The sequence below is a fragment of the Copadichromis virginalis genome, linkage group LG18 (assembly GCF_057382275.1).
Source record: "Copadichromis virginalis isolate Kocher_CV1m ecotype Utaka linkage group LG18, C_Virginalis_male_GT1.1, whole genome shotgun sequence".
Classification (NCBI taxonomy): domain Eukaryota; kingdom Metazoa; phylum Chordata; class Actinopteri; order Cichliformes; family Cichlidae; genus Copadichromis; species Copadichromis virginalis.
This window is the reverse complement of record NC_140635.1, coordinates 34,267,930-34,283,738: the sequence shown is the minus strand read 5'-3', so window position 1 is coordinate 34,283,738 and position 15,809 is coordinate 34,267,930. Positions and strand designations below refer to the sequence as shown.

General features: G+C 40.0%; 1 protein-coding gene and 1 long non-coding RNA gene across 2 annotated transcripts in view; both read left to right on the top strand.

Annotated features, from left to right (window-relative positions):
• brinp2 (bone morphogenetic protein/retinoic acid inducible neural-specific 2) overlaps positions 1-15,809 on the top strand; it is a 322,100-nt gene that overhangs the window by 28,510 nt on the left and 277,781 nt on the right. The gene's annotated exons all lie outside the window — the stretch shown is intronic.
• Positions 2,366-4,476, top strand: LOC146688370 (uncharacterized). Its single transcript, XR_014916465.1, has 2 exons — positions 2,366-2,695; positions 3,547-4,476. It is a non-coding gene; the product is annotated as an uncharacterized LOC146688370 (long non-coding RNA).

The following is a 15,809-nucleotide window of genomic DNA, read 5'->3' as shown; positions in this document are numbered from 1 at the left end:
CTGGAATGAACAGATCCTTTGCACAAAACAGACTATAGCTAATTTGCAGACATAGGGTAAACCCCCCCAGAACAAAACAAAGCAAAAGATCTGATTGGAATTAAAGCTTTAGACGATGAGCGCTTTAGCATTAGTACACATTAAGTCAAATTTGATCCAAACAATGTAGGGGTCTTTAAGTGTTTAATCACTTGATATATAGTTCAGCGACTGGGCTTATCACTCTTTATTTATAATAAACTCTGTCATTTGCCTTTGAGACCACCGTGACCTAATTTATATAAGGTCATAACTTGTGTTCTGGTCTGTCTCATTACTGAATAGAAAATTACAGCTTTGCAGCCCCATTGCATTGGATTGTTTTAATCACTGACACTGAAGGGAGAAGATTGCAGTGAAATGTTACTGCAAACATTCTCCCTGCTGCATGTTACTGAAAATGGAGACAATATTATAACCGAGCCTTTCTTCTTCTGAACTGGAAACATTTCTGGAGAAAATTCTAGTGGCCCGCGCTCAGTGGACCTACACTGTGACGCATTTAACACTTCACTTTACGACATTACCTAAACTACTGCACAGTAAGTATATATGACTTGGTAAATGGGTTCTTATATAGCTCTTTTCTACTCTACTTGAGGAATCAATGCGCATTTATACAGCATGCCACATTCATATATTCTTTTATATTCCACATATTCTCATATTCATACTAGCACTTTAGTGGTTTCCATCAAACAAAAAAAAAGCACTACATCTACCATTCACACTCTGATGAATGCATTGGGAGCAACTCCGGGTTCAGTATCTTGCCCAAGGATACTTTGGCATGCAGACTGGGTCAGCCAGAGATTGAGCTACTAACCCTCTGATTAGTAGATGGCCTGCTCTGCTCTTAATGGCTGAGTGTTTGTGGTTGCTAAGCATTTCCATTCTCTACGAGGGAGAAAACTTTATGACCGGACATGTTGCAATGTTAACATCTGATAACAGTACCATGCTCGAATGACCCATTCTTTCCCAAATGTTTACAAAGGCAGACTGCATGGCTAGGTGCTGGATTTTATACACCTTTAGCAATGGCACTGAAAACACCTAGATTCAAAATTAAGAGGCACTGTTGTCTCTATAGTGTAGCTCCAAGTAGAATCATGAGCACAGCCTTGATACCTAGAGGTTTGTGAACAAGACTGGGCTTACTGCCACGTATGCATGTAGAGTGTTTTTAGCTATTTTTACACTATACAGTGGGGCAAAAAAGTATTTAGTCAGCCACCGATTGTGCAAGTTCCCCCACCTAAAATGATGACAGAGGTCAGTAACTTGCACCAGAGGTACACTTCAACTGTGAGAGACAGAATGTGAAAAAAAAATCCATGAATCCACATGGTAGGATTTGTAAAGAATTTATTGGTAAATCAGGGTGGAAAATAAGTATTTGGTCAATAACAAAAATACAACTCAATACTTTGTAACATAACCTTTGTTGGCAATAACAGAGGTCAAACGTTTACTATAGGTCTTTACCAGGTTTGCACACACAGTAGCTGGTATTTTGGCCCATTCCTCCATGCAGATCTTCTCGAGAGCAGTGATGTTTTGGGGCTGTCGTCGAGCAACACGGACTTTCAACTCCCGCCACAGATTTTCTATGGGGTTGAGGTCTGGAGACTGGCTAGGCCACTCCAGGACTTTCAAATGCTTCTTACGGAGCCACCCCTTTGTTGCCCGGGCGGTGTGTTTTGGATCATTGTCATGTTGGAAGACCCAGCCTCGTTTCATCTTCAAAGTTCTCACTGATGGAAGGAGGTTTTGGCTCAAAATCTCACGATACATGGCCCCATTCATTCTGTCCTTAACACGGATCAGTCGACCTGTCCCCTTGGCAGAAAAACAGCCCCATAGCATGATGTTTCCACCCCCATGCTTCACAGTAGGTATGGTGTTCTTGGGATGCAACTCAGTATTCTTCTTCCTCCAAACACGACGAGTTGAGTTTATACCAAAAAGTTCTACTTTGGTTTCATCTGACCACATGACATTCTCCCAATCCTCTGCTGTATCATCCATGTGCTCTCTGGCAAACTTCAGACGAGCCTGGACATGCACTGGCTTCAGCAGTGGAACACGTCTGGCACTGCGGGATTTGATTCCCTGCCGTTGTAGTGTGTTACTGATGGTGACCTTTGTTACGGTGTGTTCACACCGAACGCGATGGACGCGAATAGAGCGTCAGGTTTACATGTAAAGTCAATGGAAAGGCGCGATGACGCGCGATTGCGGGTCCCGCGAAAATTCGGAAGCAGATTTGCGTCGCGAAAACGCCAAAACGCGTGAAACGCGCGTCAGTGTAGCGCGTCTGGCGTGTTTGACTCGCGAATAAAACCACGCGCGTGAGTTTTTGTGTTGCATTTTGTGCATACGCGCGTTTCGCGTCTACCGCTCGAGTTGGAAAAATCTGAACTCCAGCGTCAAATCGCGCCGCGACAACCAATCAGGAGCCTGGTGACGTGGCTGTTACCTAGGTCAAAGGGGCAGATCCAGCCAAAGCCTTTCATACTTCAATGGAGGGGAAGGCTAATCAATGCGGTAGCAAACAACTCGGAGCTGTACAACACCAGCTGCTTTCTGAACCGAGACAGGAATAAAAAGGACCGAGCTTGGAGGAAGATATGTGAAGAGATCGGGCAACCTGGTAAGTTCATTCATTTCTCTTTTGAAAGTTTTCACTGACCCGGGAAGCCGCACAAAAGCTAGCAAGCCACCGCTATTTTCCCACTGACGTACAAATACCGTTCTGCTTTTATGCATGTTGTCATTTAGGAATATATTTTATTGTTTATTAATAAACAGCACACAGTGGTCCCGCTGTTCATCCGTCACTGCTTTGCTTTTTTGCTGATTTTTTATTGCACAGTACAGCATTGCATTCTGCAGCCTGATTGACAAATCTGCTCCGTGTCGTGTCTCCTGCGCTTGCCAAATTTATCACGTTTGGTTTTGATAACCATCGCGTCCAATAGAAAAAACAGCACAAAAACACCCATAACTACGACCCTCATTCGGAAATAGACACCTGCACCGCGAGGGGAAAAGGCGCACGAAAGTGGCGGGCAGATGAAGACAAACCGCGGCATAATAATACTTTTACGTTTTGCAATCTACAAAGGTTTGCACTTTGAGAATCAATTGTGAGAACTGTGACCAGGGGCTAGTTATTCTGAGAACCCCTGCAATAAATGAGGGACCACTGTCTACTCTACGATTATTATATCCAACCTGTTAACATTTAATACTGTATTGATAGAACCAACTGATTCTGCAGCAGAGCATCCCCAGTCCCTGAGCTCCTGCTGCTGCACCCACAGATATGTACAGCAAGCACTGATACCTTTTTAGTCGGTGGGATTCCCTTGTGATCACCTTTACTAAATATCTACAACCAATCTGATTATATCCTGTTATTGTTTTTTTTTTTTTTTCTCAATGTTGAAATTAAAATCTAGTAGCAGCCTTCTCATTTCTTTGTTTTGTGCTGTTTTACAGGCCCACAGAGGAGGACGGCTCCGAGGCAGATGAGGGACGGGTCCCAGGACGGTCCATCGGCGGTGGAGCTGGCCATCCTGGAGTCCCTGAAGAGGCCACACCAGTCTCCAATGGAGCATTTCCTCCTCAGCCTTGTTCCTGCTCTGGACAGCAGCTGGTCCTTTTTATTCCTGTCTCTCTGTAAATTCTTATATTTTATATATTTATGTTTAATGTTTTTCTGTTTGAGACTTTTAATATTATTTCAAATAAATGTTTATAATGACTAATGTCTCAGTTCTACTACACAGCAAATGTTGGCACACGACTTGACACATGTAGAATTTATTTCATATTATACTAATGACAAAATATACTGATACAGTGGGATGCAAAGGTTTGGGCAACCTTGTTAATAGACATCATTTTCCTGTATAAATCGTTGGTTGTTACAATAAAAAATGTCAGTTAAATATCATACAGGAGACACACACAGTGATATTTGAGAAGTGAAAAGAAGTTTACTGGATTTACAGAAAGTGTGCAATAATTGTTTAAACAAAATCAAGCAGGTGCATCAATTTGGGCACCACAAAAAAGAAATGAAATGAATATTTAGTGTATATCAATGTGTGTGTCTCCTATATGATATATGGGGTGCCTTTGTCTGGACGTGCTTCCCATCCAGAGCTGCACAGCACAGAGGAAAGTTCCAGCGCTCCTGGAATCCCTCTGTGATGGAGCGCCAGTCTCCAGGTGAAGGCACAGCCATGAAGTCGTCCACTAGACAGTCCCAGATGGACGTCGCTGCCTGGGGGGTGATCTGGCTCACCGTGGACACACCGACTATGAAACTGAACGCTTGGTCGTGAAGGAGTCCCCGGTGACAAGGAACCTGGACAAAATTGTTCAAAATCAGTATTATGTGTACTGCAGTTACAAAATACATTATTCAAATTCCAAAATACTTTTGTGATGTCAGATTTAAATCACAAAACATGAATCTTACATAAAACCTTTTGTAATTATAAGGATAATTAGAAAATGTATATTAGATAATATCTAAAACAGTTGTGTTTTGTTTTAACTTTAACATATCATAATTTGATTGGTAGCAACTTTCACAACTACAGTGAGCCAATCACTCATAATTCCTAAACATGTCAATCAGGTAGGAATGAAGTAAGACATTAATAGAAATGTTGACATGTATGTTGACATGTAGCCCTTTCCTTGCTTAAATCATTAATATTTTTGAAAAATTAATCTGTGATAAGACATAGCTTATCAAGATAGAACCATGTAACTAAAGATGAACCAAACTGTTCACAGTTTTATCTAACTCTGTTTTAATAAAGGCTGGTGACCCCTGCTATAGAGTCTGACAGCTGCAGGGATTATATACAAATATTCAACTATCCCAGAATTAAACCAGGTCTAAATAAAAAGGAGTGAGTATCACTACAAGGTTAACTCAGTGGTCCTAATGCTACAGTTTGATATCAGCAAACACCGAGCGCATACATTGATAGGACACCACAGCCATGCTATCATGCAAACACTGAGAACAGCATAAATCGAATTAAATCGGGACTTGATGAGACCTTCTGAGTATCACTAGAAATATTATAAAGAGTCGTCTCTGTACCACAGTTTGCTTTCAGTAAACACCGACAGCATTCACTGTTAGCATAGCACATCCATGTTAGCAGTGTATAACTGGATGGATTAGCATATTAGCACAGATATCAATAAAGGACTACCGTATTAAATAGTTTTACTAACCTCAGGCAGACGGACAGGCGCTCTGCAGGTGGGATTGAGCGCCTGTAGTTGGTGTCTAGGCGGGCGATGCTGGGACCGACGAGGGAAAGCAGGTCCTCAAACTGGCCGAGTGAATGACGGTGATAGCGCTGGAATCGGCCGTCATCCAGGCGCAGCTCCTGGAGCAAGTGGTGAAACTCACCAAACTGCTCATGCCTCTGGAGGACCTGATGGACCCAGGTACGGCAAGGATGTCCTTTACGCCGCTACTCTGCTCTCCACAGTACATAGAGAAGGGAGACTCTCTCTTCAAGCGCTAGCTCGATAGCTGCCATCTTGCAAAGATACCGGTCTGGCACAACTCCCTCCCACATTCCTCCCACATTTCCGGTTCACGCGCGTCAAAATATCATATTTTGACGCGCGATGGATTTTTCTTGGACACGCGTTGAGACGCGAATGTACACGCGTCAAATTAGGGGCGTTTGGGGCGTTTTATTCGCGTCCATCGCGTTCGGTGTGAACACACCGTTACTTTGGTCCCAGCTCTCTGCAGGTCATTCACCAGGTCCCCCCGTGTGGTTCTGGGATCTTTGCTCACCGTTCTCATGATCATTTTGACCCCACGGGATGAGATCTTGCGTGGAGCCCCAGATCGAGGGAGATTATCAGTGGTCTTGTATGTCTTCCATTTTCTGATGATTGCTCCCACAGTTGATTTTTTTCACACCAAGCTGCTTGCCTATTGTAGATTCACTCTTCCCAGTCTGGTGCAGGTCTACAATACTTTTCCTGGTGTCCTTCGAAAGCTCTTTGGTCTTGGCCATGGCGGAGTTTGGAGTCTGACTGTTTGAGGCTGTGGACAGGTGTCTTTTATACAGATGATGAGTTCAAACAGGTGCCATTCATACAGGTAACGAGTGGGGGACAGAAAAGCTTCTTACAGAAGACGTTACAGGTCTGTGAGAGCCAGAGATTTTCCTTGTTTGAGGTGACCAAATACTTATTTTCCACCCTGATTTACGAATAAATTCTTTACAAATCCTACCATGTGGATTCATGGATTTTTTTTTCACATTCTGTCTCTCACAGTTGAAGTGTACCTCTGGTGCAAATTACTGACCTCTGTCATCATTTTAAGTGGGGGAACTTGCACAATCGGTGGCTGACTAAATACTTTTTTGCCCCACTGTATATGTATGTCTGATTTGCATAAGTGAAAACATATGCTGGCTAGGTGGATGCACACATATAAGCAGACATGTTAAAAAGCAACTGAAAAAAATCCTTAGTCTACTTATCGGTTATACGCCATGGATGTTAATTGTTTGAATTGCTGTAGCATGCTTGGGAGCATTGGCAGCATTTAAAATCCAAGCCAAAGCTGTCTATATTGTGTCATGTTGTATAATTTTGTATTTGTATTCTAAGATGTCAAACCGTTCTTTGAGTTATTGTGGTTTGGTAACGATATGAACAGATAGTCACACGTTATTTTAGCTCCGATTAAAAACACAAACTCTACTTTGCTAACTGTTATTGCTTCACACTAAAAATGGAAAAGTTGCTGCCTGCCCGGTCAGGTCACAGTTTTCAGACACATTTGTGGCAGTGAAGTCAAGATAACAAACATTGGGAATATTGGAAAGTCCAGTTTTCCTTGGTTGCATTATTGCTTGGCTGTGTTTGTGCAAACCTGGGATTTCTGGGGAACGTATGGCAGAAGAAATATTCTACCATTCTCTTATATTTAATTGTAATGAATTTGAAACTAATTAAATGATGGTGTATACTAATAAGCTTCAAACTCCAAATTTAAATGATTTCTTGTACAGAATAGGAAACTGTTGGGTCTGTGTTTCCACAAACCCCGCTAATTCTAGAGACTTATTCATCATGAAGAAAACAAGACAGTCGATCGATCCATTACTTGCGCAAGGGAGGCCTCGTCTGTGTCCAGCACGACAATGACCCCAATGGTGGCCTCCTCTCGCTGCCTTTTATTGACAATCTTCAAACAATAGTTTACAAAGCACCTCCCCTTGCAACCCCCCTTTGGTTACATAGACAAGGCACTGTATGTAAGTGTGTGTGTGTGTGTGTGTGTGTGTGTGTGTGTGTGTGTGTGTGTGTTACCTCCTGCTGACCAAAGGGTCATAAACCCAGGAAGTTTACATCAAAAGAAACAGATCTTTCAGATAGGATGTATCTACAATAAAACCTCCCCCAGCACAGAGTGGCTGGAAAGGTGGTCAGGATCAAAGGGATGGCTTTGATCCTACTGCTTAAACTAAGACTGTACAAATTTAAGAAACACAATGGCAACATTCAACAATTAGACTTAACAGAAACCCTACAGTGTTAATAATGTAGTATTGTAGATGCTCTGCTGCCGGGTTCTGCTTGTCTCAGTCTAATCCACAGTCACAGTCTGATTGATTTTTTTTGCTTTTTTGTATTAAAACCTGGCAGCATTTGAAGACAATTTCATACATCCCACTGTTGTTCTTGCTGAAGGCTCAGCCAGATAAACTGACTTAAAATGTGATCAGATTAAAAGGTTGATTTGCTTTAAAACAATGATGTTTCAAAGCAGCTGAGCAGCTTATAGAAACTTTCCCCAAGGAATAAAATGAACTGTTTACAGCTCACACAGAAACCCACACCGTGTTGTTTGAGTGTAGCCTCGATTTTTGGATCCGCAACTTTGTTTTGGCTCAGCCAGAACAAACTTGTCTTACTGCAACCTTTAATCATTAACACTTTGTGACAACTTATGTGTCTGTCAGCTTTGTTAGACATGTCCACTGTTTGTTACCGGTGACAACACTGAGCCGTCACTTCACTCACCAACTTCAAAGAGTAGCAGCTTTTATCCGGGGGACGCTTTTCCTTTCTGATAGCTTTGATCTGATGAATGAGAAATACACAATAACTGTTATTATCCTTGCTCTAGCCGCTGACTCTTGTGCCACTTTTCAGCTTACCCACTGTAACTAAATGAATATAATACCTGCCTCCACCATATATTAAAATTATACAAGAGAAGAAATAGAAGCTCACACTTCACAGCAGTCCCTGGAAATCTTGTAATCAGTAGAAATATAAATCAGTTCTCTGATTACCAAATTGCATTGCATCTTGTAGGTTTTTGTTAACTTCTACAAAACACCCTAAATTTCATGCTGTCAAAAAATGAAATCAATGCAAAAAGGCTTTAAAGTAAAAATTCTCCATATATTTCAACATAGTCACTCCCTTAAGCATTGTGAAATGTAGCGTACATGATGGAAGCGTTAGATTAGAGTCCTTTGCAGCAGCACCATTTATGCAAATGATAACATGTTATAGCTATGTAGCAAGATCAATAAGATAGCATACATTTATGAGCAAATATACCAGAAGCCTGTCATGTATAAGATACGGTTAATGTTGTCACTGAGCAGACACTTCATGTGTTTTATTGGGCAAAGCTGTCATTGCAAGATGAAAATTATAAATGTACTTTACAGGTTCCTCACTATGATGTCTGCATGATTAATAACCCACTGAGTGCATCCTTCAGTGTAAAGACCTTGACATGTAGATGAGATTTACGCCACATACATATTCATCCGCCATCTATTATTATCTAAATAAGCTATGAACATGACACTGCGGGGTTGGTTAAAGGCTGTGAAACCGTACTACAGTAGGTGTGCATGCTCATTTCAGTACAAATACAGCTTTGGAAGCATAAACGAGCCCTCTTTGCCCTGGAGGTCTCTGCATTTATTACTAAAACACAACCCATCGCCATTTTTTAAAGGTTGCAGTGTTGCATCTTCCTGGTGTTTTGACTGAAATAGATGCATTTTTCCTGCCTCATCTCTGTTGGAACCAGTTTGGTAGAATTATTACAAAGTATCTTTAATATAGTTTAAATATTGTCAGTGTTCGCTGCTGCTTTTACTGAAACTTTACATTTGTTGAGCAGAAACAGGGCTTTACTGTATTGTGATGGTTAAATATTAATGGATGTATTAATCAATAATATCAGCCAGTTTTGTGTGTTGGTAGTATCTTAGTTGTGTTCAGAGTCAGGGTTAATAACCAGATTATGATGTGGTCAGTTAATGGTAAAACCAATCACTATCTAACAGTATAGCTCTGTTAAGCTCCAGTTCTAGAAAGAAGGATATTTTTCCATTAATTAAACTCGGGATAATACACAAAAAAGTAAATCATGAATTGTAATAAAAATAATATGTTTATTACATTATCAGTGAAATTAATTTTAATTCATGCTGTTTCTATTAATATTGATACTGCAATAAAAAAAAAAGACCACTCTGACTCCTGGAAATGGTGAACACTGTATGAATTACAAATGATTTCAGTAATACACATCAAAACTGCATTACAAATGTAACAAAATATCCTGTATACATATATATTCAGATAAACTATCCAGTTTACCTAAAGATATATGTTTTATGAGGAATTTCATGGTTTTTTTTCTTCTGTAGGTCTGTTATGTGCTCCTAAATGTATTTTTATGTTACTTCAGAGACTTCAGAACTGAAGTGCAACTAGAACTCTAGAACAAGATTATATTCTTACACGTAATTCCTTGATTATGGTCATGCGAATGGTTGTTGCACATACCAACTGTGACATCGCCACAGCCCTGTAACCATTTATACAATGGACTTCATGTGGTATCCTTCTGAACGATAGGTGTCACTACTCAGACAAAACCTTTGCATTTCATACCTGAGACGCTCCACCTTTTGGTTGTAGAACTGAAGAAGCCTCTTGGATGAGAGTTGAAGTTCAAGGAGTCCAAAGTGCTTGCTCATAGGGGGTCATATGATTGTTGGGTTTTTCTCTGTATCTATGAAGCGCCTTGAGGCGACCTTTGTTGTGATTTGGCGCTATATAAATAAAATTGAATTGAATTGAATTGAAGTCCAGTCACGTTCTTTTCTCAGACTGCCATGATCTGGTTGACTGAGTTCCTACCCAAACATGTAAGATTTGAAGAAGTCGAAACAGGAAGCAAAGGGAAGTTTTCTCTAGAAAGGCTCACCTTTACAAAATGTTGCACCATCTCTCAGAATCTCTAAGCTCCTACACTGATATACCATTGAAATGGCTCTAAAGGCCAACCTGCTCCAATACTCGTGTCTCAGACCTGACATCATGTTACAAAAATGAGAGGCGTACGACAAGCCCAAATGACGCTCACCTGCAGGTGTGCCATCACTTTTCGCACACACTGCCTTTCCCAAGGTTGACAACGGTGAGTGTAAAAGGGTCATAAGTGTGTATAGCACACTATAGCACAGTGTCTGGTGCAATGCAGAATATTACCTCATTATTTAGAAGGAGAACAGTACTATTACAGACACAAATAGTATAATATAGAATCTAGTATAATACACATCTTCTGGTATGGAAATCAGAATTTTTAAGATTAATTTTTTAGTTCATTCATACATATCATATAGATGCAGACATTTGTATATGGAACATATGGAAATTCCTGAGTCATTTACTGACTAATTATGTTCAACAGTGATCGGCTTTCTGTCCTTGTCGAGAAATCACTGGATAATCATAACGCTAATTTCTTTGGCAAGAAAGATAACTGGTATTTTTTATGGAATTTTTAAGTAATTGACCCTTGACCCAACATAAAATCTAATTTATTTCTCCCAAAAGAAAATGAAAGATCTTTCAGGTCTTATTACGCTGTCATCTTTTCTCATAACCGCCCAGATAAAAATATGTAGATTCTGTGAATCCTCCCTGTCTTCCTGTCACCTTTTTCAGTCACCTTTGCACTTCTGACTGCTCTTTCTCAACCTCTTTCCATCCATCCCCTCTCATGGATCGTGTCTCACAGACACCGGGTCGTTTTTGACAGCATTGCATTCCACCAGCGGGACGTCAACTCGAACGTTCCCCCCGTCCGTCACTGCCTGCCGTGGCACCTATGCATTAAATATCAAGCTTTGTAGTGGGGAAGAGTCACAGAGCGCGTTCACTCGGCAGGACAGAAGAGATAAAAATTTAATCTCCTAAAAGTCTCCTTTTTCTTTGTTTTCCCAAACCTAAACAGGACTCCATGTTGAATATTTAATAGTTTGGTCTGGTCCCAGGGGTAATACCTAAGTAATACCTGGGGGAATTTTGACTGTCAAGCAGAGTGCGGGTTAAAAAAAGAAGCTTTAATTTATCACAGCAGGTGTACAGGTGTACTTTATACACCAGCAGATGTAGCATGGTATTAGATGCACTTTTACAAGTATAATAGCTGAAATGTTACTGCCACAGCTTAAAAACTAAGAAAAAATATATTCTCACAACTTTTGATAATTACGAGGTGGGTTAACAGAGAGACAACGGTGACACTTTTGCAGGGAGGATAGAAGCTGCTTTTGCTCTACTCTGGATGGATGCTGACAGCCCCACGCATTAGTGCATTAGTGTATCCCTGCTCACACTCAATCATTGTGACATACGTCATTCAGCCCTAATTAAAAAATGAGTTGTGATGTATGTGGCTACTCCATATTGTTAAAGCATCATAAATAACTGCTGAAAACTGATGGATTCATCACATGAGTAATGCTGTGGAGTGTCTAGACAAAATGCTTTTAGTATTTATTTCTTCATATAGTTTTCCCTTTGTTTTTATTGAGTTAATTTCCCCTACTTGGACAATCATGTAATATCTTTGATTGAAAAAAGTCGAGGCTTCAAATTAAAGAGCTGTAATTCCTAACTATTAATTTTTATCACATTGTAATAGCACATATACAAAAAATAGCCAAGGTACTACAACAACAGAAGTGCTGATTCAGTATCATAAATGATCATAGGACACAGAAGCCACTTTCCTCTCCGAGACACGGATGTATGGCAGGTGGGACGTGTTCAAGGAAGGAGGTTTGGCTAACAGCTTTGAGTTTGTTAACCGTCAGCCGAAGGAAACTCCTGGCAGGTTTTCTTCAACAAAACAGGAGTTTCTCTAAGACTTCTGCTCTCCTCCTGCTTTAACACTTTTAATTTCCGCATTGATAAATTTGCCATGAAAGCTCAGACTGGAGCAAATTATTGTAAAGAAGTTTACGTTTAGAAATGTGTATATTTGATATCAAATTCACATGCTATGATGATAAAAGAGTGGCCCAAAATGATTATATTGGCTTTTTTTCTTCTGATTTTTAAGATAAAAATTATGGTCATTTCCATGTGTCATGTGCACATATATTCCTCAGTCCATTTGCTTTAAATGGAGACTGCTTTTATTTAGCTTTTGACATGGATATCAACTTAAAGTGAACATTCAATTAAACATATTTATACAGCACCAAATCAAATCAAAAGTTGCTTCAAGGCGCTTTATATTGTAAGGGAGACCCTACATGCTGAGAGTTGACTGAACAGCTGATCAGCAAACTCAGAGTTGTGGATCTCAGAGTGAAGTCAAGTCAGAGTTTATTTTTAATCTCACAGTTCATGGAACATGCTTCCTGGAATAGACTCCTGGTAAAACAACAGCAGCAGCAGTCTTGGTGGATCTTCACAGACTCAGAGACCTGATTGAGAGTATTGATTTCTCACTTGGAATAGATCTGTCTTGGTGTCACAATCAGAACCCTGTAAGGAACAGATGATCCAGAAACAGACTGAATCCAGCTCTTCAATTTAATACGTTTAATAGACTTATTTTCCCAACAGGAAAAATGTGATTGATCGAAACATATACGCTGCATAATCCAAACATATATCGATAGCTGTTTGGAATTCGACGGATAAGAAGAAAATCGAACAAACAAACAAAAAAGAAAAACACAGCTTGATTTCAGTTATCTTTCTACCAGTGTGTCATGTTCACTTTTGAGACTGTCTGGTGAGATAGATCAAGCGCATGTCTGGCAGTTCAAAGAGTTCAAATTTGACACTTTAGTTTAACGTTTTATTCAGGTCGGTCACAGAAATGTTGCTCCAAAGAGATTTGCCATTCTTTGTCCTTGTCAGACACAGGTTGTGACTGGATCTGCAATCGCAATATGGTGAAAAGAGGGTATAATGCAGTCAACTACTGAGTTATTTTCTGTGTAATTTAGCAGCTCTGCTTTGGAAAACAACCTTGCCATAATTCCTGGTTATCTAAGATTTTCTTTTAATTGGAAACTAAAATGTTCTCACCTAGTATGAAATTGTATTAAGGCCTAAGTGGATTTTATTATCACAGAAAGCTCGGCAGTGATATTAAAATGTAATAGAAAAATCAGCTTACTGCTGTGGATTTGCTTTAAGCAATTAATGTAACACGATTTTCTTCCAAATCTTATGCATTTTCATATCAAGTAGTTATGTATAATGTATATAGTGTGAGCTTGTTACTCTTTATTAATGCTGTGATGGCAGCTAAAGCAAGATACTTTGCTCTGCTTATCAAAAAAAAAAACAAAAACAAAGAGACATAGAAAGTCAATAAACATTCAATAGCCTTAAGTATCCTATAAAGCCAGTAGAACTGGGATTACTGGGGACAGATGTAAGCAAAGGCCTGTTTTTCAGTCAGTCATATGACTGCACGAGATGTGAAAGTTGTTGCTTGTAGTGCCAAACCAACAGAGAATTGTCACTTACTGTAGCCGTGAAGTTTTCCTCATATTTTATCAGTTCTTTCTTTAGCCTGCAACACTGACATCATTAAGCTTTCTAGCAGCAGCAAGCAGCTAGTTTTTAGCTTTGCAGCCTACGGCACACTATCTGCAGGCAATCTTAGTGAAAATCAACCAAACTATTTTTAAGCGACAGATATTTTTCAGAGGCGTTTCTGGTGATCAAAAAAGGGGAAGAGATAAAAGAGGACTGCAGAATGAACAGAATTTGAAGCCTTAGAAAAATGCTAATGTTGGTAATCTCTCTGCTGGATCTGTGAATGAGTGTTTGGCAACATAATTTATATACATAAATAAAAAGAAATCCATTGTATTATTTAGAATGCAACCATAGTAGCATAATGAATGTAGCTTCAGCTCAGTCTGAAGTATAAATGCATTTGTTTTGACATGGTTCCCGTTATCAGTGTGATATCTTCCTAGTTAGTATAATTTTTTAAAGCTAATTACAAACAAATCTCTTCATCCTTTGGTTTGAAAGACATTAAAGACACTTGCAAATAGCCATGAAGTTTATTTAGCTGTATTAATGGAGCTCAAACTCCTTCATTGCACTGTTGCATTTGTGTTCAACATATCCATCATCTCGTCATTGTTTTTCATGTCTCATTATACGTTCCTCCTTCTGTCCTTTTCTCCCATTCTGCCTCTTCATATATCACTGCTCTGCTTTCTCCACCAGCCTCTTCTCTTCTTATCTCCCTGCCCGCTCTCCCGTACAGCTTTACTGTGGCCCCAGGCCCTTTATTACTTTGTCGTTGTGCAGTGGACACTCCTTTCGACCTGGCGCCACTCTTGGATTAGTGTTATCTCCATCTCTGTCACTTGCTTATCTTTTTTCTAGACTCTTGAAATAAAGCCCAGCCAGATGTGTGATGTACTTAAGATTACCGGAGGCAGCAGGCAGGTATGGAAATCCTCCACCGATTAGATGTCCTTCTACAGGCTAAGGGAGATGTGCAGAGACTGCTGCCAAGCACCTTAGAGATATACTGATACACTTTTAAATCCTAAGTCTATGGATGGTAGGAGGAGGTTTTCTTTCTTTTCTCCTGTTTCTCTTACTTCTGTGCTAGCTTTCCTACAAATCATTTCAACATTTACAAAGAAAATTAGCATAAGTACTGATTTCCATGAAATCAGAATTTTATTGCCATCACTCATGTTTAAGGCCTTCAGTAAAGCACAAGGCAAGCGTGTAAATGGGGCACGAGGTAAAGCAAAAATATTCATTCATCTTCACATTTATCTTAGAGGTAGTGACATTTGGTTATTACAGTTTAATCATCCACGGATGCTTTCTTCTGTACAGTAATTATGAAAAACTTTGTATGATGAACCTGGTGGGATCTAAGCATGTATTAGAAATCGTTTTCAAATTATTTTTTGGTCTCTTACAAGTAGGGCTGCTCAATTAATCGAATTTTAATCTCGATTACGATCTGGGCTTTCAACGATCATTAAAAATGACTGAGCCGATTATTAGCCCCTCCCTCGTGCTTTACTCTTTGCTCCATGTGGCAAATCGAGCGCACCTCTCTGCATTTCGAACACGCGTCACAACAACTAAGAGCAGCGGTCTCCAACCTTTTTTGCCCCACGGACCAGTTTATGCCCGACAATATTTTCACGGACCGGCCTTTAAGGTGTCGCGGATAAATACAACAAAATAAAACTAGTACCAGTACCGAAAAAAAGAAAATTTATTCATAACACACGTGAAAAGACCCAGGAAAACCGAGTAAACGATAAAAATGCTGAAAACTATACATTTCACACCTGAGCCTCAACTCTCGCGGCCCGGTACCAAACGACTCACGGACCGGTACTGGTCCG